This window comes from Procambarus clarkii, chromosome 14 (genome assembly GCF_040958095.1).
Source record: "Procambarus clarkii isolate CNS0578487 chromosome 14, FALCON_Pclarkii_2.0, whole genome shotgun sequence".
In the NCBI taxonomy this organism is placed as follows: Eukaryota; Metazoa; Arthropoda; class Malacostraca; order Decapoda; family Cambaridae; genus Procambarus; species Procambarus clarkii.
In genome coordinates this window covers 26,240,841-26,263,855 of record NC_091163.1, presented here as the reverse complement: position 1 = coordinate 26,263,855, position 23,015 = coordinate 26,240,841, and positions in this window count along the sequence as shown.

Genomic DNA, 23,015 nt, shown 5'->3' with positions numbered 1-23,015 from the left:
TGATAAATGTCAAAATATTACTAAATTTGATGATTTTTCGTCCGCAACAAAATGCAAGAAAACTTGCTTAAAATGCAATATTATGCGAAATTCTGAGATTTGAAGGCCAAATCACATATCGTGATACTACATGAAATAGTATCGAAATATTGGTAAAAATGAATATATTTACGTAACATCAAACTACATGAAAAACGTGAAAAAAGTCACAATTTAACCATATTTGAGGATTTTAACTTCAAATCATAGAGCGAGGTTTCGTATTATTTAGATCCAAAAAAAGACATATGACAATGTTGTTTCCAATACAAATGAAAAAAATCAATGTGTTTATTAGAATTAACTAAAATGTTCCTGATTTTCCGTTTATATTACCGATGGAAGATGTAAACGAAAACCGCTCTATTCCGGCTGAAACGTCGATATATGCAATAAAAACAGATCTTCTCCCCTTTTCAATATCTTACTCAGTATTTTAACGAGAAACAAATAGTTGATTGAAAATGAAGTATTTAAGGTTATTATCTAATCAATTATGAGTTTGCATCATTTTTATCGTATATTTAATGAATTAATAACAATAAACTGAAAATTCACAAAAACGTGTAAAAACGGCAAAATATTGCCTAATTCGATGATATTTTGTTTAAATCACATAAATGAAAAGGGGATAATAAATGTCAAAATATTGCTAAATTCGATGATTTTTCGTAAGAAACAAAATGCAAGAAAACTTGCTTAAAATGCAATATTATGGGAAATTCTGAGATTTGAAGGCCAAATCACATATCGTGATACTACATGAAATAGTATCGAAATATTGGTAAAAATGAATATATTTACGTAATATCAAACTACATGAAAAACGTGATAAAAGTCATTATTATACCAAATTTGAGGATTTTAACTTCAAATCATAGAGCGAGGTTTCGTATTATTTAGATCCAAGAAAAGACATATGACAATGTTGTTTCCAATACAAATGATAAAAATCAATGTGTTTTCATTAGAATTAACTAAAATGTTCCTGATTTTCCGTTTATATTACCGATGGAAGATGTATACGAAAACCGCTCTATTCCTGCTGAAACGTCGATATAAGCAATTAAATTAGAACTTCTCTCCATTTTAATATCTTACTCAGTATTTTAACGAGAAACAAAAAGTTGATTGAAAATGAAGTATTTAAGGTTATTATCTAATCAATTATGTGTTTGCATCATTTTTATCGTATATATAATGAATTAATACCCATAGACTGAAAATTCACAAAAATGTGGAAAAACGGCAAAATATTGCCTAATTCGATGATATTTTGTTTAAATCACATAAATGAAAAGGGGATAATAAATGTCAAAATATTGCTAAATTCGATGATTTTTCGTAAGAAACAAAATGCAAGAAAACTTGCTTAAAATGCAATATTATGGGAAATTCTGAGATTTGAAGGCCAAATCACATATCGTGATACTACATGAAATAGTATCGAAATATTGGTAAAAATGAATATATTTACGTAATATCAAACTACATGAAAAACGTGAAAAAGTCACTATTTTACCGTATTTGAGGATTTTAACTTCAAATCATAGAGCGAGGTTTCGTATTATTTAGATCCAAGAAAAGACATATGACAATGTTGTTTCCAATACAAATGATAAAAATCAATGTGTTTTCATGAGAATTAACTAAAATGTTCCTCATTTTCCGTTTATATTACTGATGGAAGATGTACACGTAAAACCGCTCTAATCCAGCTGAAACGTCGATATATGCAATAAAAACCGAACTTCTCCCCTTTTTAATATCCTACTCAGTATTTTAACGAGAAACAAATGGTTGATTGAAAATGAAGTATTTAAGGTTAATTTCTAATCAATTATGTGTTTGCATCATTTTTATCGTATATTTAATGAATTAATAACAATAAACTGAAAATTCACAAAAACGTGTAAAAACGGCAAAATATTGCCTAATTCGATGATATTATGTTTAAATCACATAAAGAAAAAGGGGATGATAAATGTCAAAATATTACTAAATTTTATGATTTTTCGTACGCAACAAAATGCAAGAAAACTTGCTTAAAATGCAATATTATGCGAAATTCTGAGATTTGAAGGCCAAATCACATATCGTGATACTACATGAAATAGTATCGAAATATTGGTAAAAATGAATATATTTACGTAATATCAAACTACATGAAAAACGTGAAAAAGTCACTATTTTACCGTATTTGAGGATTTTAACTTCAAATCATAGAGCGAGGTTTCGTATTATTTAGATCCATAAAAAGACATATGACAATGTTGTTTCCAATACAAATGAAAAAAATCAATGTGTTTATTAGAATTAACTAAAATGTTCCTGATTTTCCGTTTATATTACCGATGGAAGATGTATACGAAAACCGCTCTATTCCGGCTGAAACGTCGATATAAGCATCAGAACTTCTCTCCATTTCAATATCTTACTCAGTATTTTAACGAGAAACAAAAAGTTGATTGAAAATTAAGTATTTAAGGTTATTATCTAATCAATTATGTGTTTGCATCATTTTTATCGTATATATAATGAATTAATACCCATAGACTGAAAATTCACAAAAATGTGGAAAAACGGCAAAATATTGCCTAATTCGATGATATTTTGTTTAATTCACATTAAGAAAAGGTGATGATAAAAGTCAAAATATTGCTAAATTCGATGATTTTTCGTACGAAACAAAATGCAAGAAAACTTGCTTAAAATGCAATATTTTGCGAAATTCTGAGATTTGAAGGCCAAATCACATTTCGTGATACTACATGAAATAGTATCGAAATATTGGTAAAAAATGAATATATTTACGAAATAGCAAACTACATGAAAACCTGAAAAAAGTCACTATTTTACCATATATGAGGATTTTAACTTCAAATCATAGAGCGAGGTTTCGTATTATTTTGATCCAAGAAGACATATGACAATGTTGTTTTCAATACAAATGATAAAAACCAATGTATTTTCATTAGAATTAATTAAAATATTCCTGATTTTCCGTTTATATTACTGATGGAAGATGTACACGTAAAACCGCTCTAATCCAGCTGAAACGTCGATATATGTAATAAAAACCGAACTTCTCCCCTTTTCAATATCGTACTCAGTATTTTAACGAGAAACAAATGGTTGATTGAAAATGAAGTATTTAAGATTAATTTCTTATCAATTATGTGTTTGCATCATTTTTATCGTATATTTAATGAATTAATAACAATAAACTGAAAATTCACAAAAAACGTGTAAAAACGGCAAAATATTGCCTAATTCGATGATATTATGTTTAAATCACATAAAGGAAAAGGGGATGATAAATGTCAAAATATTACTAAATTTGATGATTTTTCGTACGCAACAAAATGCAAGAAAACTTGCTTAAAATGCAATATTATGCGAAATTCTGAGATTTGAAGGCCAAATCACATATCGTGATACAACATGAAATAGTATCGAAATATTGGTAAAAATGAATATATTTACGTAATATCAAACTACATGAAAAACGTGAAAAAAGTCACTATTTAACCATATTTGAGGATTTTAACTTCAAATCATAGAGCGAGGTTTTGTATTATTTAGATCCAAAAAAAGACATATGACAATGTTGTTTCCAATACAAATGAAAAAAATCAATGTGTTTATTAGAATTAACTAAAATATTCCTGATTTTCCGTTTATATTAGCGATGGAAGATGTAAACGAAAACCGTTCTATTCCGGCTGAAACGTCGATATATGCAATAAAAACAGATCTTCTCCCCTTTTCAATATCTTACTCAGTATTTTAACGAGAAACAAATAGTTGATTGAAAATGAAGTATTTAAGGTTATTATCTAATCAATTATGTGTTTGCATCATTTTTATCATATATTTAATGAATTAATAACAATAAACTGAAAATTCACAAAAACGTGTAAAAACGGCAAAATATTGCCTAATTCGATGATATTATGTATAAATCACATAAAGGAATAGAGGATGATAAATGTCAAAATATTACTAAATTTGATGATTTTTCGTACGCAACAAAATGCAAGAAAACTTGCTTAAAATGCAATATTATGCGAAATTCTGAGATTTGACGGCCAAATCACATATCGTGATACTACATGAAATAGTATCGAAATATTGGTAAAAATGAATATATTTACGTAATATCAAACTACATGAAAAACGTGAAAAAAGTTACTATTTAACCATATTTGAGGATTTTAACTTCAAATCATAGAGCGAGGTTTCGTATTATTTAGATCCAAAAAAAGACATATGACAATGTTGTTTCCAATACAAATGAAAAAAATCAATGTGTTTAGTAGAATTAACTAAAATGTTCCTGATTTTCCGTTTATATTACCGATGGAAGATGTAAACGAAAACCGCTCTATTCCGGCTGAAACGTCGATATATGCAATAAAAACAGATTTTCTCCCCTTTTCAATATCTTACTCAGTATTTTAACGAGAAACAAATAGTTGATTGAAAATGAAGTATTTAAGGTTATTATCTAATCAATTATGTGTTTGCATCATTTTTATCGTATATATAATGAATTAATAACAATAAACTGAAAATTCACAAAAACGTGGAAAAACGGCAAAATATTGCCTAATTCGATGATATTTTGTTTAAATCACATAAATGAAAAGGGGATAATAAATGTCAAAATATTGCTAAATTCGATGATTTTTCGTAAGAAACAAAATGCAAGAAAACTTGCTTAAAATGCAATATTATGGGAAATTCTGAGATTTGAAGGCCAAATCACATATCGTGATACTACATGAAATAGTATCGAAATATTGGTAAAAATGAATATATTTACGTAATATCAAACTACATGAAAAACGTGAAAAAGTCACTATTTTACCGTATTTGAGGATTTTAACTTCAAATCATAGAGCGAGGTTTCGTATTATTTAGATCCAAGAAAAGACATATGACAATGTTGTTTCCAATACAAATGATAAAAATCAATGTGTTTTCATGAGAATTAACTAAAATGTTCCTCATTTTCCGTTTATATTACTGATGGAAGATGTACACGTAAAACCCCTCTAATCCAGCTGAAACGTCGATATATGCAATAAAAACCGAACTTCTCCCCTTTTTAATATCCTACTCAGTATTTTAACGAGAAACAAATGGTTGATTGAAAATGAAGTATTTAAGGTTAATTTCTAATCAATTATGTGTTTGCATCATTTTTATCGTATATTTAATGAATTAATAACAATAAACTGAAAATTCACAAAAACGTGTAAAAACGGCAAAATATTGCCTAATTCGATGATATTATGTTTAAATCACATAAAGAAAAAGGGGATGATAAATGTCAAAATATTACTAAATTTTATGATTTTTCGTACGCAACAAAATGCAAGAAAACTTGCTTAAAATGCAATATTATGCGAAATTCTGAGATTTGAAGGCCAAATCACATATCGTGATACTACATGAAATAGTATCGAAATATTGGTAAAAATGAATATATTTACGTAATATCAAACTACATGAAAAACGTGAAAAAGTCACTATTTTACCGTATTTGAGGATTTTAACTTCAAATCATAGAGCGAGGTTTCGTATTATTTAGATCCATAAAAAGACATATGACAATGTTGTTTCCAATACAAATGAAAAAAATCAATGTGTTTATTAGAATTAACTAAAATGTTCCTGATTTTCCGTTTATATTACCGATGGAAGATGTATACGAAAACCGCTCTATTCCGGCTGAAACGTCGATATAAGCATCAGAACTTCTCTCCATTTCAATATCTTACTCAGTATTTTAACGAGAAACAAAAAGTTGATTGAAAATGAAGTATTTAAGGTTATTATCTAATCAATTATGTGTTTGCATCATTTTTATCGTATATATAATGAATTAATACCCATAGACTGAAAATTCACAAAAATGTGGAAAAACGGCAAAATATTGCCTAATTCGATGATATTTTGTTTAATTTACATTAAGAAAAGGTGATGATAAAAGTCAAAATATTGCTAAATTCGATGATTTTTCGTACGAAACAAAATGCAAGAAAACTTGCTTAAAATGCAATATTTTGCGAAATTCTGAGATTTGAAGGCCAAATCACATTTCGTGATACTACATGAAATAGTATCGAAATATTGGTAAAAAATGAATATATTTACGAAATAGCAAACTACATGAAAACCTGAAAAAAGTCACTATTTTACCATATATGAGGATTTTAACTTCAAATCATAGAGCGAGGTTTCGTATTATTTTGATCCAAGAAGACATATGACAATGTTGTTTTCAATACAAATGATAAAAACCAATGTATTTTCATTAGAATTAATTAAAATGTTCCTGATTTTCCGTTTATATTACTGATGGAAGATGTACACGTAAAACCGCTCTAATCCAGCTGAAACGTCGATATATGCAATAAAAACCGAACTTCTCCCCTTTTCAATATCGTACTCAGTATTTTAACGAGAAACAAATGGTTGATTGAAAATGAAGTATTTAAGATTAATTTCTTATCAATTATGTGTTTGCATCATTTTTATCGTATATTTAATGAATTAATAACAATAAACTGAAAATTCACAAAAAACGTGTAAAAACGGCAAAATATTGCCTAATTCGATGATATTATGTTTAAATCACATAAAGGAAAAGGGGATGATAAATGTCAAAATATTACTAAATTTGATGATTTTTCGTACGCAACAAAATGCAAGAAAACTTGCTTAAAATGCAATATTATGCGAAATTCTGAGATTTGAAGGCCAAATCACATATCGTGATACAACATGAAATAGTATCGAAATATTGGTAAAAATGAATATATTTACGTAATATCAAACTACATGAAAAACGTGAAAAAAGTCACTATTTAACCATATTTGAGGATTTTAACTTCAAATCATAGAGCGAGGTTTTGTATTATTTAGATCCAAAAAAAGACATATGACAATGTTGTTTCCAATACAAATGAAAAAAATCAATGTGTTTATTAGAATTAACTAAAATATTCCTGATTTTCCGTTTATATTAGCGATGGAAGATGTAAACGAAAACCGTTCTATTCCGGCTGAAACGTCGATATATGCAATAAAAACAGATCTTCTCCCCTTTTCAATATCTTACTCAGTATTTTAACGAGAAACAAATAGTTGATTGAAAATGAAGTATTTAAGGTTATTATCTAATCAATTATGTGTTTGCATCATTTTTATCATATATTTAATGAATTAATAACAATAAACTGAAAATTCACAAAAACGTGTAAAAACGGCAAAATATTGCCTAATTCGATGATATTATGTATAAATCACATAAAGGAATAGAGGATGATAAATGTCAAAATATTACTAAATTTGATGATTTTTCGTACGCAACAAAATGCAAGAAAACTTGCTTAAAATGCAATATTATGCGAAATTCTGAGATTTGACGGCCAAATCACATATCGTGATACTACATGAAATAGTATCGAAATATTGGTAAAAATGAATATATTTACGTAATATCAAACTACATGAAAAACGTGAAAAAAGTTACTATTTAACCATATTTGAGGATTTTAACTACAAATCATAGAGCGAGGTTTCGTATTATTTAGATCCAAAAAAAGACATATGACAATGTTGTTTCCAATACAAATGAAAAAAATCAATGTGTTTAGTAGAATTAACTAAAATGTTCCTGATTTTCCGTTTATATTACCGATGGAAGATGTAAACGAAAACCGCTCTATTCCGGCTGAAACGTCGATATATGCAATAAAAACAGATTTTCTCCCCTTTTCAATATCTTACTCAGTATTTTAACGAGAAACAAATAGTTGATTGAAAATGAAGTATTTAAGGTTATTATCTAATCAATTATGTGTTTGCATCATTTTTATCGTATATATAATGAATTAATAACAATAAACTGAAAATTCACAAAAACGTGGAAAAACGGCAAAATATTGCCTAATTCGATGATATTTTGTTTAAATCACATAAATGAAAAGGGGATAATAAATGTCAAAATATTGCTAAATTCGATGATTTTTCGTAAGAAACAAAATGCAAGAAAACTTGCTTAAAATGCAATATTATGGGAAATTCTGAGATTTGAAGGCCAAATCACATATCGTGATACTACATGAAATAGTATCGAAATATTGGTAAAAATGAATATATTTACGTAATATCAAACTACATGAAAAACGTGAAAAAGTCACTATTTTACCGTATTTGAGGATTTTAACTTCAAATCATAGAGCGAGGTTTCGTATTATTTAGATCCATAAAAAGACATATGACAATGTTGTTTCCAATACAAATGAAAAAAATCAATGTGTTTATTAGAATTAACTAAAATGTTCCTGATTTTCCGTTTATATTACCGATGGAAGATGTATACGAAAACCGCTCTATTCCGGCTGAAACGTCGATATAAGCATCAGAACTTCTCTCCATTTCAATATCTTACTCAGTATTTTAACGAGAAACAAAAAGTTGATTGAAAATTAAGTATTTAAGGTTATTATCTAATCAATTATGTGTTTGCATCATTTTTATCGTATATATAATGAATTAATACCCATAGACTGAAAATTCACAAAAATGTGGAAAAACGGCAAAATATTGCCTAATTCGATGATATTTTGTTTAATTCACATTAAGAAAAGGTGATGATAAAAGTCAAAATATTGCTAAATTCGATGATTTTTCGTATGAAACAAAATGCAAGAAAACTTGCTTAAAATGCAATATTATGGGAAATTCTGAGATTTGAAGGCCAAATCACATATCGTGATACTACATGAAATAGTATCGAAATATTGGTAAAAATGAATATATTTACGTAATATCAAACTACATGAAAAACGTGATAAAAGTCATTATTATACCAAATTTGAGGATTTTAACTTCAAATCATAGAGCGAGGTTTCGTATTATTTAGATCAAAGAAAAGACATATGACAATGTTGTTTCCAATACAAATGATAAAAATCAATGTGTTTTCATTAGAATTAACTAAAATGTTCCTGATTTTTCGTTTATATTACCGATGGAAGATGTATACGAAAACCGCTCTATTCCTGCTGAAACGTCGATATAAGCAATAAAATCTGAACTTCTCTCCATTTCAATATCTTACTCAGTATTTTAACGAGAAACAAAAAGTTGATTGAAAACGAAGTATTTAAGGTTATTATCTAATCAATTATGTGTTTGCATCATTTTTATCGTATATTTAATGAGTTAATACCCATAGACTGAAAATTCACAAAAATGTGGAAAAACGGCAAAATATTGCCTAATTCGATGATATTTTGTTTAATTCACATTAAGAAAAGGTGATGATAAACGTCAAAATATTGCTAAATTCGATGATTTTTCGTACGAAACAAAATGCAAGAAAACTTGCTTAAAATGCAATATTATGGGAAATTCTGAGATTTGAAGGCCAAATCACATATCGTGATACTACATGAAATAGTATCGAAATATTGGTAAAAATGAATATATTTACGTAATATCAAACTACATGAAAAACGTGAAAAAGTCACTATTTTACTATATTTGAGGATTTTAACTTCAAATCATAGAGCGAGGTTTCGTATTATTTAGATCCAAGAAAAGACATATGACAATGTTGTTTCCAATACAAATGATAAAAATCAATGTGTTTTCATTAGAATTAACTAAAATGTTCCTGATTTTCCGTTTATATTACCGATGGAAGATGTATACGAAAACCGCTCTATTCCGGCTGAAACGTCGATATAAGCATCAGAACTTCTCTCCATTTCAATATCTTACTCAGTATTTTAACGAGAAACAAAAAGTTGATTGAAAATGAAGTATTTAAGGTTATTATCTAATCAATTATGTGTTTGCATCATTTTTATCGTATATATAATGAATTAATACCCATAGACTGAAAATTCACAAAAATGTGGAAAAACGGCAAAATATTGCCTAATTCGATGATATTTTGTTTAATTCACATTAAGAAAAGGTGATGATAAAAGTCAAAATATTGCTAAATTCGATGATTTTTCGTATGAAACAAAATGCAAGAAAACTTGCTTAAAATGCAATATTATGGGAAATTCTGAGATTTGAAGGCCAAATCACATATCGTGATACGACATGAAATAGTATCGAAATATTGGTAAAAATGAATATATTTACGTAATATCAAACTACATGAAAAACGTGATAAAAGTCATTATTATACCAAATTTGAGGATTTTAACTTCAAATCATAGAGCGAGGTTTCGTATTATTTAGATCAAAGAAAAGACATATGACAATGTTGTTTCCAATACAAATGATAAAAATCAATGTGTTTTCATTAGAATTAACTAAAATGTTCCTGATTTTTCGTTTATATTACCGATGGAAGATGTATACGAAAACCGCTCTATTCCTGCTGAAACGTCGATATAAGCAATAAAATCTGAACTTCTCTCCATTTCAATATCTTACTCAGTATTTTAACGAGAAACAAAAAGTTGATTGAAAATGAAGTATTTAAGGTTATTATCTAATCAATTATGTGTTTGCATCATTTTTATCGTATATATAATGAATTAATACCCATAGACTGAAAATTCACAAAAATGTGGAAAAACGGCAAAATATTGCCTAATTCGATGATATTTTGTTTAATTCACATTAAGAAAAGGTGATGATAAACGTCAAAATATTGCTAAATTCGATGATTTTTCGTACGAAACAAAATGCAAGAAAACTTGCTTAAAATGCAATATTTTGCGAAATTCTGAGATTTGAAGGCCAAATCACATTTCGTGATACTACATGAAATAGTATCGAAATATTGGTAAAAAATGAATATATTTACGAAATATCAAACTATATGAAAAACGTGAAAAAAATCACTATTTTACCATATATGAGGATTTTGACTTCAAATCATAGAGCGAGGTTTCGTATTATTTAGATCCAAGAAAAGACATATGACAATGTTGTTTCCAATACAAATGATAAAAATCAATGTGTTTTCATTAGAATTAACTAAAATGTTCTAGATTTTCCGTTTATATTACTGATGGAAGATGTACACGTGAAACCGCTCTAATCCAGTTGAAACGTCGATATATGCAATAAAAACCTCTGCTGCAGACTCTTGATAGAGCTCTTGGGTCTCTAATATGGTCTGTCCTTGCCTCTGGGCACTCCACGGAAGATGGATAGCTTCTCAGACCGTCTGCAGAATCGAAGCGGAGCTTGAATCTACTGGTAAGGGATCTCTAGATCCGGAGCTCACTCGAGCGCGTCTTCCCTCTATGACGGCTCGTGATGTACTCTTCCCGCCCAGGCGCCAGCAACCCCCCGAGCCCTCCGCGTCGTGACGTCACACCGCCCGAGGGCTCTCTTCATTGGTCACTTCCGGCACGTGACCTCACCTGGCCAATCAGGTGTCGGGATGCGTTTGGACGTCTTGGCGGAAAACAGGATGGTTCGACACCGTCCTGTGCCTCAAAAGGCATAAGTCTCTTGCTTTATCAAACTTAACTGCCAATCTTACAGCCAGCTTAATCACGCTCCACGCTTTCCCACACAGGAAAATGTTCCCTGAACATCAGAGAATACTTAAGCTTCGGAGATATGACTCTTCTAAGCTGGGAAGGAAGAAATATAGGGGAGGACACCGTCACAATATACATATATACATATATTATATATATATATATATATATATATATATATATATATATATATATATATATATATATATATATATATATATATGCGAACAAGACTGAATGGTCCCCAGGACAATATGCAACTGAAAACTCACACCCCAGAAGTGACTCGAACCCATACTCCCAGGAGCAACGCAACTGGTATGTACAAGACGCCTTAATCCACTTGACCATCACGACCGGACATAATGAGGTGATAGCCTAAGCTATTTGAACCACCCCACCGCCGGCACTCGGATTGTAATCTTGGGCATAGCATTTTACCAAATCACCTCATTCTTTGGGGCACACGTGAGGAACACAAATGTGAACAAGCCTGAATGGTCCCCAGGACAATATGCAACTGAAAACTCACACCCCAGAAGTGACTCGAACCCATACTCCCAGGAGCAACGCAACTGGTATGTACAAGACGCCTTAATCCACTTGACCATCACGACCGGACATAATGAGGTGATAGCCTAAGCTATTTGAACCACCCCACCGCCGGCACTCGGATTGTAATCTTGGGCATAGCATTTTAAAAAATCACCTCATTCTTTGGGGCACACGTGAGGAACACAAATGCGAACAAGCCTGAATGGTCCCCAGGACAATATGCAACTGAAAACTCACACCCCAGAAGTGACTCGAACCCATACTCCCAGGAGCAACGCAACTGGTATGTACAAGACGCCTTAATCCACTTGACCATCACGACCGGACATAATGAGGTGATAGCCTAAGCTATTTGAACAACCCCACCGCCGGCACTCGGAGAGTAATCTTGGGCATAGCATTTTACCAAATCACCTCATTGTTTGGGGCACACGTGAGGAACACAAATGCGAACAAGCCTGAATGGTCCCCAGGACAATATGCAACTGAAAACTCACACCCCAGAAGTGACTCGAACCCATACTCCCAGGAGCAACGCAACTGGTCTGTACAAGACGCCTTAATCCACTTGACCATCACGACCGGACATAAAGAGGTGATACTCTAAGCTATTTGAACCACCCCACCGCCGGCACTTCAAATAGCTTAGGCTATCACCTCATTATGTCCGGTCGTGATGGTCAAGTGGATTAAGGCGTCTTGTACATACCAGTTGCGGTGCTCCTGGGAGTATGGGTTCGAGTCACTTCTGGGGTGTGAGTTTTCAGTTGCATATTGTCCTGGGGACCATTCAGGCTTGTTCGCATTTGTGTTCCTCACATGTGCCCCAAAGAATGAGGTGATTTGGTAAAATGCTATGCCCCAAATGACTATCCGAGTGCCGGCGGTGGGGTGGTTCAAATAGCTTAGGCTATCACCTCATTATGTCCGGTCGTGATGGTCAAGTGGATTAAGGCGTCTTGTACATACCAGTTGCGTTGCTCCTGGGAGTATGGGTTCGAGTCACTTCTGGGGTGTGAGTTTTCAGTTGCATATTGTCCTGGGGACCATTCAGGCTTGTTCGCATTTGTGTTCCTCACGTGTGCCCCAAAGAATGAGGTGATTTGGTAAAATGCTATGCCCAAGATTACTATCTGAGTGCCGGCGGTGGGGTGGTTCAAATAGCTTAGGCTATCACCTCATTATGTCCGGTCGTGATGGTCAAGTGGATTAAGGCGTCTTGTACATACCAGTTGCGTTGCTCCTGGGAGTATGGGTTCGAGTCACTTCTGGGGTGTGAGTTTTCAGTTGCATATTGTCCTGGGGACCATTCAGGCTTGTTCGCATTTGTGTTCCTCACGTTTGCCCCAAAGAATGAGGTGATTTGGTAAAATGCTATGCCCAAGATTACTATCCGAGTGCCGGCGGTGGGGTGGTTCAAATAGCTTAGGCTATCACCTCATTATGTCCGGTCGTGATGGTCAAGTGGATTAAGGCATCTTGTACATACCAGTTGCGTTGCTCCTGGGAGTATGGGTTCGAGTCACTTCTGGGGTGTGAGTTTTCAGTTGCATATTGTCCTGGGGACCATTCAGGCTTGTTCGCATTTGTGTTCCTCACGTGTGCCCCAAAGAATGAGGTGATTTGGTAAAATGCTATGCCCAAGATTACTATCCGAGTGCCGGCGGTGGGGTGGTTCAAATAGCTTAGGCTATCACCTCATTATGTCCGGTCGTGATGGTCAAGTGGATTAAGGCGTCTTGTACATACCAGTTGCGTTGCTCCTGGGAGTATGGGTTCGAGTCACTTCTGGGGTGTGAGTTTTCAGTTGCATATTGTCCTGGGGACCATTCAGGCTTGTTCGCATTTGTGTTCCTCACGTGTGCCCCAAAGAATGAGGTGATTTGGTAAAATGCTATGCCCAAGATTACTATCCGAGTGCCGGCGGTGGGGTGGTTCAAATAGCTTAGGCTATCACCTCATTATGTCCGGTCGTGATGGTCAAGTGGATTAAGGCGTCTTGTACATACCAGTTGCGGTGCTCCTGGGAGTATGGGTTCGAGTCACTTCTGGGGTGTGAGTTTTCAGTTGCATATTGTCCTGGGGACCATTCAGGCTTGTTCGCATTTGTGTTCCTCACGTGTGCCCCAAAGAATGAGGTGATTTGGTAAAATGCTATGCCCAAGATTACTATCCGAGTGCCGGCGGTGGGGTGGTTCAAATAGCTTAGGCTATCACCTCATTATGTCCGGTCGTGATGGTCAAGTAGATTAAGGCGTCTTGTACATACCAGTTGCGTTGCTCCTGGGAGTATGGGTTCGAGTCACTTCTGGGGTGTGAGTTTTCAGTTGCATATTGTCCTGGGGACCATTCAGGCTTGTTCGCATTTGTGTTCCTCACGTGTGCCCCAAAGAATGAGGTGATTTGGTAAAATGCTATGCCCAAGATGACTATCCGAGTGCCGGTGGTGGGGTGGTTCAAATAGCTTAGGCTGTCACCTCATTATGTCCGGTCATGATGGTCAAGTGGATTAAGGCGTCTTGTACATACCAGTTGCGTTGCTCCTGGGAGTATGGGTTCGAGTCACTTCTGGGGTGTGAGTTTTCAGTTGCATATTGTCCTGGGGACCATTCAGGCTTGTTCGCATTTGTGTTCCTCACGTGTGCCCCAAAGAATGAGGTGATTTGGTAAAATGCTATGCCCAAGATTACTATCCGAGTGCCGGCGGTGGGGTGGTTCAAATAGCTTAGGCTATCACCTCATTATGTCCGGTCGTGATGGTCAAGTGGATTAAGGCGTCTTGTACATACCAGTTGCGTTGCTCCTGGGAGTATGGGTTCGAGTCACTTCTGGGGTGTGAGTTTTCAGTTGCATATTGTCCTGGGGACCATTCAGGCTTGTTCGCATTTGTGTTCCTCACGTGTGCCCCAAAGAATGAGGTGATTTGGTAAAATGCTATGCCCAAGATTACTATCCGAGTGCCGGCGGTGGGGTGGTTCAAATAGCTTAGGCTATCACCTCATTATGTCCGGTCGTGATGGTCAAGTGGATTAAGGCGTCTTGTACATACCAGTTGCGTTGCTCCTGGTAGTATGGGTTCGAGTCACTTCTGGGGTGTGAGTTTTCAGTTGCATATTGTCCTGGGGACCATTCAGGCTTGTTCGCATTTGTGTTCCTCACGTGTGCCCCAAAGAATGAGGTGATTTGGTAAAATGCTATGCCCAAGATGACTATCCGAGTGCCGGCGGTGGGGTGGTTCAAATAGCTTAGGCTATCACCTCATTATGTCCGGTCGTGATGGTCAAGTGGATTAAGGCATCTTGTACATACCAGTTGCGTTGCTCCTGGGAGTATGGGTTCGAGTCACTTCTGGGGTGTGAGTTTTCAGTTGCATATTTTCCTGGGGACCATTCAGGCTTGTTCGCATTTGTGTTCCTCACGTGTGCCCCAAAGAATGAGGTGATTTGGTAAAATGCTATGCCCAAGATTACTATCCGAGTGCCGGCGGTGGGGTGGTTCAAATAGCTTAGGCTATCACCTCATTATGTCCGGTCATGATGGTCAAGTGGATTAAGGCGTCTTGTACATACCAGTTGCGTTGCTCCTGGGAGTATGGGTTCGAGTCACTTCTGGGGTGTGAGTTTTCAGTTGCATATTGTCCTGGGGACCATTCAGGCTTGTTCGCATTTGTGTTCCTCACGTGTGCCCCAAAGAATGAGGTGATTTGGTAAAATGCTATGCCCAAGATTACTATCCGAGTGCCGGCGGTGGGGTGGTTCAAATAGCTTAGGCTATCACCTCATTATGTCCGGTCGTGATGGTCAAGTGGATTAAGGCGTCTTGTGCATACCAGTTGCGGTGCTCCTGGGAGTATGGGTTCGAGTCACTTCTGGGGTGTGAGTTTTCAGTTGCATATTGTCCTGGGGACCATTCAGGCTTGTTCGCATTTGTGTTCCTCACGTGTGCCCCAAAGAATGAGGTGATTTGGTAAAATGCTATGCTTAAGATTACTATCCGAGTGCCGGCGGTGGGGTGGTTCAAATAGCTTAGGCTATCACCTCATTATGTCCGGTCGTGATGGTCAAGTGGATTAAGGCGTCTTGTACATACCAGTTGCGTTGCTCCTGGGAGTATGGGTTCGAGTCACTTCTGGGGTGTGAGTTTTCAGTTGCATATTGTCCTGGGGACCATTCAGGCTTGTTCGCATTTGTGTTTCTCACGTGTGCCCCAAAGAATGAGGTGATTTGGTAAAATGCTATGCCCAAGATTACTATCCGAGTGCCGGCGGTGGGGTGGTTCAAATAGCTTAGACTATCACCTCATTTTGTCCGGTCGTGATGCTCAATTGGATTAAGGCGTCTTGTACATACCAGTTGCGTTGCTCCTGGGAGTATGGGTTCGAGTCACTTCTGGGGTGTGAGTTTTCAGTTATATATATATATATATATATATATATATATATATATATATATATATATATATATATATATATATATATATATATATATATATTATTAAATATGACCGAAAAAGTAAGTTTAATAATTCTAACACGAATTTTCTCGATCTTTCGTACGTTTCTTTTCACTGTTGGTGGTAATTCAAAAATCAATTCTCCAAAATTCATTTTTATTTCTAGTCTGACGTGACACTTGGGCGCGTTTCGTAAAACTTATTACATTTTCAAAGACTTTAGTTTACACATACACAACTGAATAGAACTTACACATCTTCGATTTGTTTATATCTACATTTGAGTGAGGTGGATGGGGTGAGGTGGTATTAATAGGGTATTAAATTCCTAAGCACAAGACAGAACACGAAACAATGGGTATTGAATGGAAGTGATTGTAGAAAGCCTATTGGTCCATATTTCTTGATGCTTCTATATTGGAGCAGAGTCTTGAGGTGGGTAGAATATAGATGTGCATTAATTGGCTGTTGATCGCTGGTGTTGACTTCTTGATGTGTAGTGCCTCGCAGACGTCAAGCCGCCTGCTATCGCTGTATCTATCGATGATTTCTGTGTTGTTTACTAGGATTTCACTGGCGATGGTTTGGTTGTGGGAAGAGATTATATGTTCCTTAATGGAGCCCTGTTGCTTATGCATCGTTAAACGCCTAGAAAGAGATGTTGTTGTCTTGCCTATATACTGGGTTTTTTGGAGCTTACAGTCCCCAAGAGGGCATTTTAAGGCATAGACGACGTTGGTCTCTTTTAAAGCGTTCTGCTTTGTGTCTGGAGAGTTTCTCATGAGTAGGCTGGCCGTTTTTCAGGTTTTATAGTAAATCGTCAGTTGTATCGTCTGATTTTTGTCTGTAGGGATAACGTTTCCATTAACAATATCTTTCAGGACCCTTTCCTCCGTTTTATCAGCTGTGGAAAAGAAGTTCCTGTAAAATAGTCAAATAGGGGGTATAGGTGTTGTTAGTTGTCTCTTCAGAGGTTGCATGGCGTTTCACTTTCCTTCTTATGATGTCTTCGACGAAACCATTGGAGAAGCCGTTGTTGACTAGGACCTGCCTTACCCTACAGAGTTCTTCGTCGACTTGCTTCCATTCTGAGCTGTGGCTGAGAGCACGGTCGACATAAGCGTTAACAACACTGCTCTTGTACCTGTCTGGGTAGTCGCTGTTGGCATTTAGGCACATTCCTATGTTCGTTTCCTTAGTGTAGACTGCTGTGTGGAAATCTCCGCTCTTTTCCATGACTGTTACATCTAGAAAGGGCGGCTTCCCATCCTTTTCCATCTCGTAAGTGAAACGCAGCACGGAACTCTGCTCAAATGCCTCCTTCAGCTCCTGCAGATGTCTGACATCAGGTACCTGTGTAAAAATGTCGTCAACATACCTGCAGTATATGGCCGGTTTCAAGTTCATGTCGACTAAGACTTTTTGCTCGATGGTACCCATGTAGAAGTTTGCAAACAGGACACCTAGGGGAGAACCCATGGCGACCCCATCTACTTGCTTATACATGTGCCCATCCGGGCTCAAGAAGGGTGCCTCTTTAGTACAAGCTTTGAGTAGTTTCCTTAGAATGTTTTCTGGTATGTCAAGAGGAGTACAGGCCGGATCACGATACACTCTGTCGGCTATCATCCCGATTGTCTCGTCCACAGGTACGTTGGTAAACAGTGATTCTACATCCAACGAGGCTCTTATCCCTGTGGCCCGTGTGCCCCGCAGTAAGTCAACAAATTCCTTTGGAGACTTCAGGCTGAAGGCGCAAGGTACATAAGGAGTCAGCAGGCCGTTGAGTCGCTTCACCAGTCTGTACGTGGGTGTGGGTATCTGGCTGATGATTGGCCGAAGTGGGTTTCCAGGCTTGTGTGTCTTGACATTTCCATACGCATATCCAGGTTTATATTCCCCAATAATCTTTGGCAGGTGGAGTCCGGATTTCTTGGCGTTCACAGTTTCGATCAGTTTGTTGACCTTTGCTCTCAGTTCGGCTGTAGTGTCCTTCGTTACCCTTTGGAATTTAGTTTGGTCAGAGAGTATGAGGTTCATTTTCGCCAGATATTCGTCTTTTTTAAGAATGACGTATATTGGCGACATGTCACCTCTCCTGACAACTATCTCCTTGTTCTCACGAAGGCTTTTAGCTGCCGCTTTGAGCTCGGGGGACAGTATGGTGCTTCTCTAGTTGCCTCGATTCTTTCCTCCTTCCGCAATAAGTTCTGCTTTTAAGGTATCTTTGGTAGTGATATTCTTTTGTGTCTCGAGGTCGAATATGTCGTCCAACAGAATTTCCAACTCCACTTTCCGGGCCATCTCACTCGGTCTGGACATAACGTGACAGTTTATACACACCTCACCCACCTATTAATACCACCTCACCCCATCCACCTCACTCAAATGTAGATATAAACAAATCGAAGATGTGTAAGTTCTATTCAGTTGTGTATGTGTAAACTAAAGTCTTTGAAAATGTAATAAGTTTTACGGAACGCGCCCAAGTGTCGCATCAGACTAGAAATAAAAATGAATTTTGGAGAATTTATTTTTGAATTACCACCAACAGTGAAAAGAAACGTACGAAAGATCGAGAAAATTCGTGTTAGAATTATTAATCTTACTTTTTCGGTCATATTTAATAATATATGTCTACAGGAAAGATTGCTACCAAAATATACTAATATTAAAACGCACGACCCAGCAGCAAGGAATCAAGCCTTCACGATGAAATATCGCCAGGATCTGATTCGTGATCAGATATACAAGGCAGAAAATGAAATCAAAAACAACAAAACGCAACTACTTCATGCTACAAACGAATGGAGAAATAGCAACATCGACGAAAGTCTCCGTACCCGCATTGAACAACACCTCGACATCCTCACAGACCGACATCACCTCAGCACTGAAACAAGGATTATCAAGAAACTAACAACGTTATATGGAGGACCTATGGCAATTCCACGACCAAGAGATGGCTTCCTGAACCTTACAGGAATTAACCTCACTGAGGACCAAGTCACTCTCCTAAATCTGGGTATAAACTGTCACGTTATGTCCAGACCGAGTGAGATGGCCCGGAAAGTGGAGTTGGAAATTCTGTTGGACGACATATTCGACCTCGAGACACAAAAGAAGGTCACTACCAAAGATACCTTACAAGCAGAACTTATTGCGGAAGGAGGAAAGAATCGAGGCAACTACAGAAGCACCATACTGCCCCCCGAGCTCAAAGCGGCAGCTAAATGCCTTCGTGAGAACAAGGAGATAGTTGTCAGGAGAGGTGACAAGTCGCCAATATATGTCATTCTTAAAAAAGACGAATATCTGGCGAAAATGAACCTCATACTCTCTGACCAAACTAAATTCCAAAGGGTAACGAAGGACACTACAGCCGAACTGAAAGCAAAGGTCAACAAACTGATCGAAACTGTGAACGCCAAGAAATCCGGACTCCACCTGCCAAAGATTATTGGGGAATATAAACCTGGATATGCGTATGAAAATGTCAAGACACAAGCCTGGAAACCCACTTCGGCCAATCATCAGCCAGATACCCACACCCACGTACAGACTGACGAAGCGACTCAACGGCCTGCTGACTCCTTATGTCCCTTGCACCTTCAGCCTGAAGTCTCCAAAGAATTTGTTGACTTACTGCGGGGCACACGGGCCACAGGGATAAGAGCCTCGTTGGACGTAGAATCACTGTTTATCAACGTACCTGTGGACGAGACAATCGGGATGATAGCCGACAGAGTGTATCGTGATCCGGCCTGTACTCCTCTTGAGATATGTTACGGCCCTCTCGGGTCGCAACCGGGTTCTTTCTCTGATGTTGTTAGTGATAGGGTATCCGGCCCCAAGCTAGTAGTGGCTTTCAAGAGATGTGATCCGTAACGCAAGTAAATTAAAGGGGAATGGAAATAAAGGCAAAAACGTAGTAATATAATTATTACCATCATCATAAATACTATATAAACGATTACACGGGGGGGGGGGGGGGTATAAACGCTAGAATGTACAATGAAGTCTTCTTCTGAAGACTCTGGACGTTCACGGTGCTCAACTGTGCTAAGCTCTTGGTCCTCTTGTGGCCTCACGACGAATTCTTCGATTCTCTTGAGTCTACCCAGGCCACAGGCCAGCCAAATCACAGTTCCACTGGGGGCACCGTCGTGGAGGCCATCAACCACAAGTCCAGCCGGTAGCTGGCAGGTTCCAATCAGCAGCGCTGGTTAGGCCACTCCACGAACGATACTAGGGTAGCGAGCCCTAGTCAGGAGCCTCGTGTGATCCCACAGACCTCTCTCCTTGCCACTACACCCCAGTGGTTAAGCGTCTCCACCGGTCAGTCCCGGGTACGACAATCCCTCAACTGCCACGTCACAGGCAGGGTAACACCACAGTGTTCATCCGGGGGGTGACTCACAGCTGCTGCAGCTAATACCTGGAGACAAGACGGCTGCCTTGGGTAGACTGATCCAACTTCCATTACAGCAGTCCCAGGTCGACTCTGTAATCAGACACGTCATCAGTAACAGGGACACTCTAAGGCACCTCACTTACAGGCTTAGACACAAACGCCCGACGTATCCACTCCATAGATGGCGTTGCTGTCTAAGCTCCACCTCACCAGAGGTCAGCAGCGGCTGTGTTATGAGCTGATCAGGACGGGAAACTAGCCCTTGTGGCCAGTATAGCTCGTCCTCACTCGATGGCGCCGTCCATTTGGAGGGGGTTTCGGGAGCTGACCTACAGATGGCGCGGTCGTCACTGCTCCGTGCTCGGACGTTGGGCTCGGGTCCGTAACACCTCCCCACCAAAAAGAATTTGGTTTGGGGTTCTATAAAGAGAAACACAAACCAAATTAGTACGGGGACACAACTCCAAATAGACTCACGTACACTAAGAACTGGAGTGGCGAGGCTGTTTTTTCCACAGAACTGTCCCACTGGGCAACTCTGGCACAAAGGAAACTTGCAGATGGAAGACAATGACCTGCCTGACGTAATTTTCCACACCTCCACTGCGACGTCAATCAGGGGCATATTCTCACGTGTCCTGAGTAAGGACTGGTATAAACACGACCTGGGGCGACTCGACACTTCCCTGTGTCATGGCACCGATGATGGCTGGTCACTGTAGCCTCTGTTTAACGCAACAGTAAAATGTGTACTTGGATGAAAAAACGATTCTTCGCGACAGGGGATCGTATTCCAGGGACTTGCCCGAAACGCTACGCGTACTAGTGGCTGTACAAGAATGTAACAACTCTTGTATATATCTCAAAAAAAAAAAAAAAAAAAAAAAATGCAGGTTGCATTATCACAAAACGATTCGTCAGCTAAATAACCATGACAAGTTTTCAGAACATTATCCATGGTGATTTTTCTTCCTTGTAAGGTAGTAGATACGGTCCAGTTAGTAATAATACCTCTAATGTAAGGTCCGCACTCTTATATTTGTGAATGTGAAAGTTGCCACCCAATTTTAACATATTAATAATGAATTTTGATACACTTGAATTTATTATATATTGCATTATAACTAAAAGCAACTACATCTTAAATGAAATATACTATAAGTATATTTAAACATTTGGTTAAATAGAGTTTTTATTAAATAATATATATGCTATGAATAATGACGTAATAGTTTATAAATACTTCTAGTGAGATTGCCAGAAATGCTGTACTTTTTCTAATGCTGTTAAGAAATGATACAGGTAGTTAATTAAGTATTTAAACTTTCTATATATAAAAAAAAGCTTAAAATTAATATAAATATATATATATATATATATATATATATATATATATATGTCGTACCTAATAGCCAGAACGCACTTCTCAGCCTACTATTCAAGGCCCGATTTGCCTAATAAGCCAAGTTTTCATGAATTAATGTTTTTTCGTCTACCTAACCTACCTAACCTAACCTAACCTAGCTTTTTTTGGCTACCTAACCTAACCTTACCTATAAATATAGGTTAGGTTAGGTTAGGTAGGGTTGGTTAGGTTCGGTCATATATCTACGTTAATTTTAACTCCAATAAAAAAAAATTGACCTCATACATAGAGAAAAGGGTTGCTTTATCATTTCATAAGAAAAAAATTATAGTAAATATATTAATTCAGGAAAACTTGGCTTATTAGGCAAATCGGGCCTTGAATAGTAGGCTGAGAAGTGAGTTCTGGCTACTAGGTACGACATATATATATATATATATATATATATATATATATATATTATATATATATATATATATATATATATATATATATATATATAATATATATATATATATATATATATATATATATATATATATATATATATATATATATATATATATATATATATATATGCAGACAAGCCTGAATGGTCCCTAGGACAATATGCAACTGAAAACTCACACCCCAGAAGTGACTCGAACCC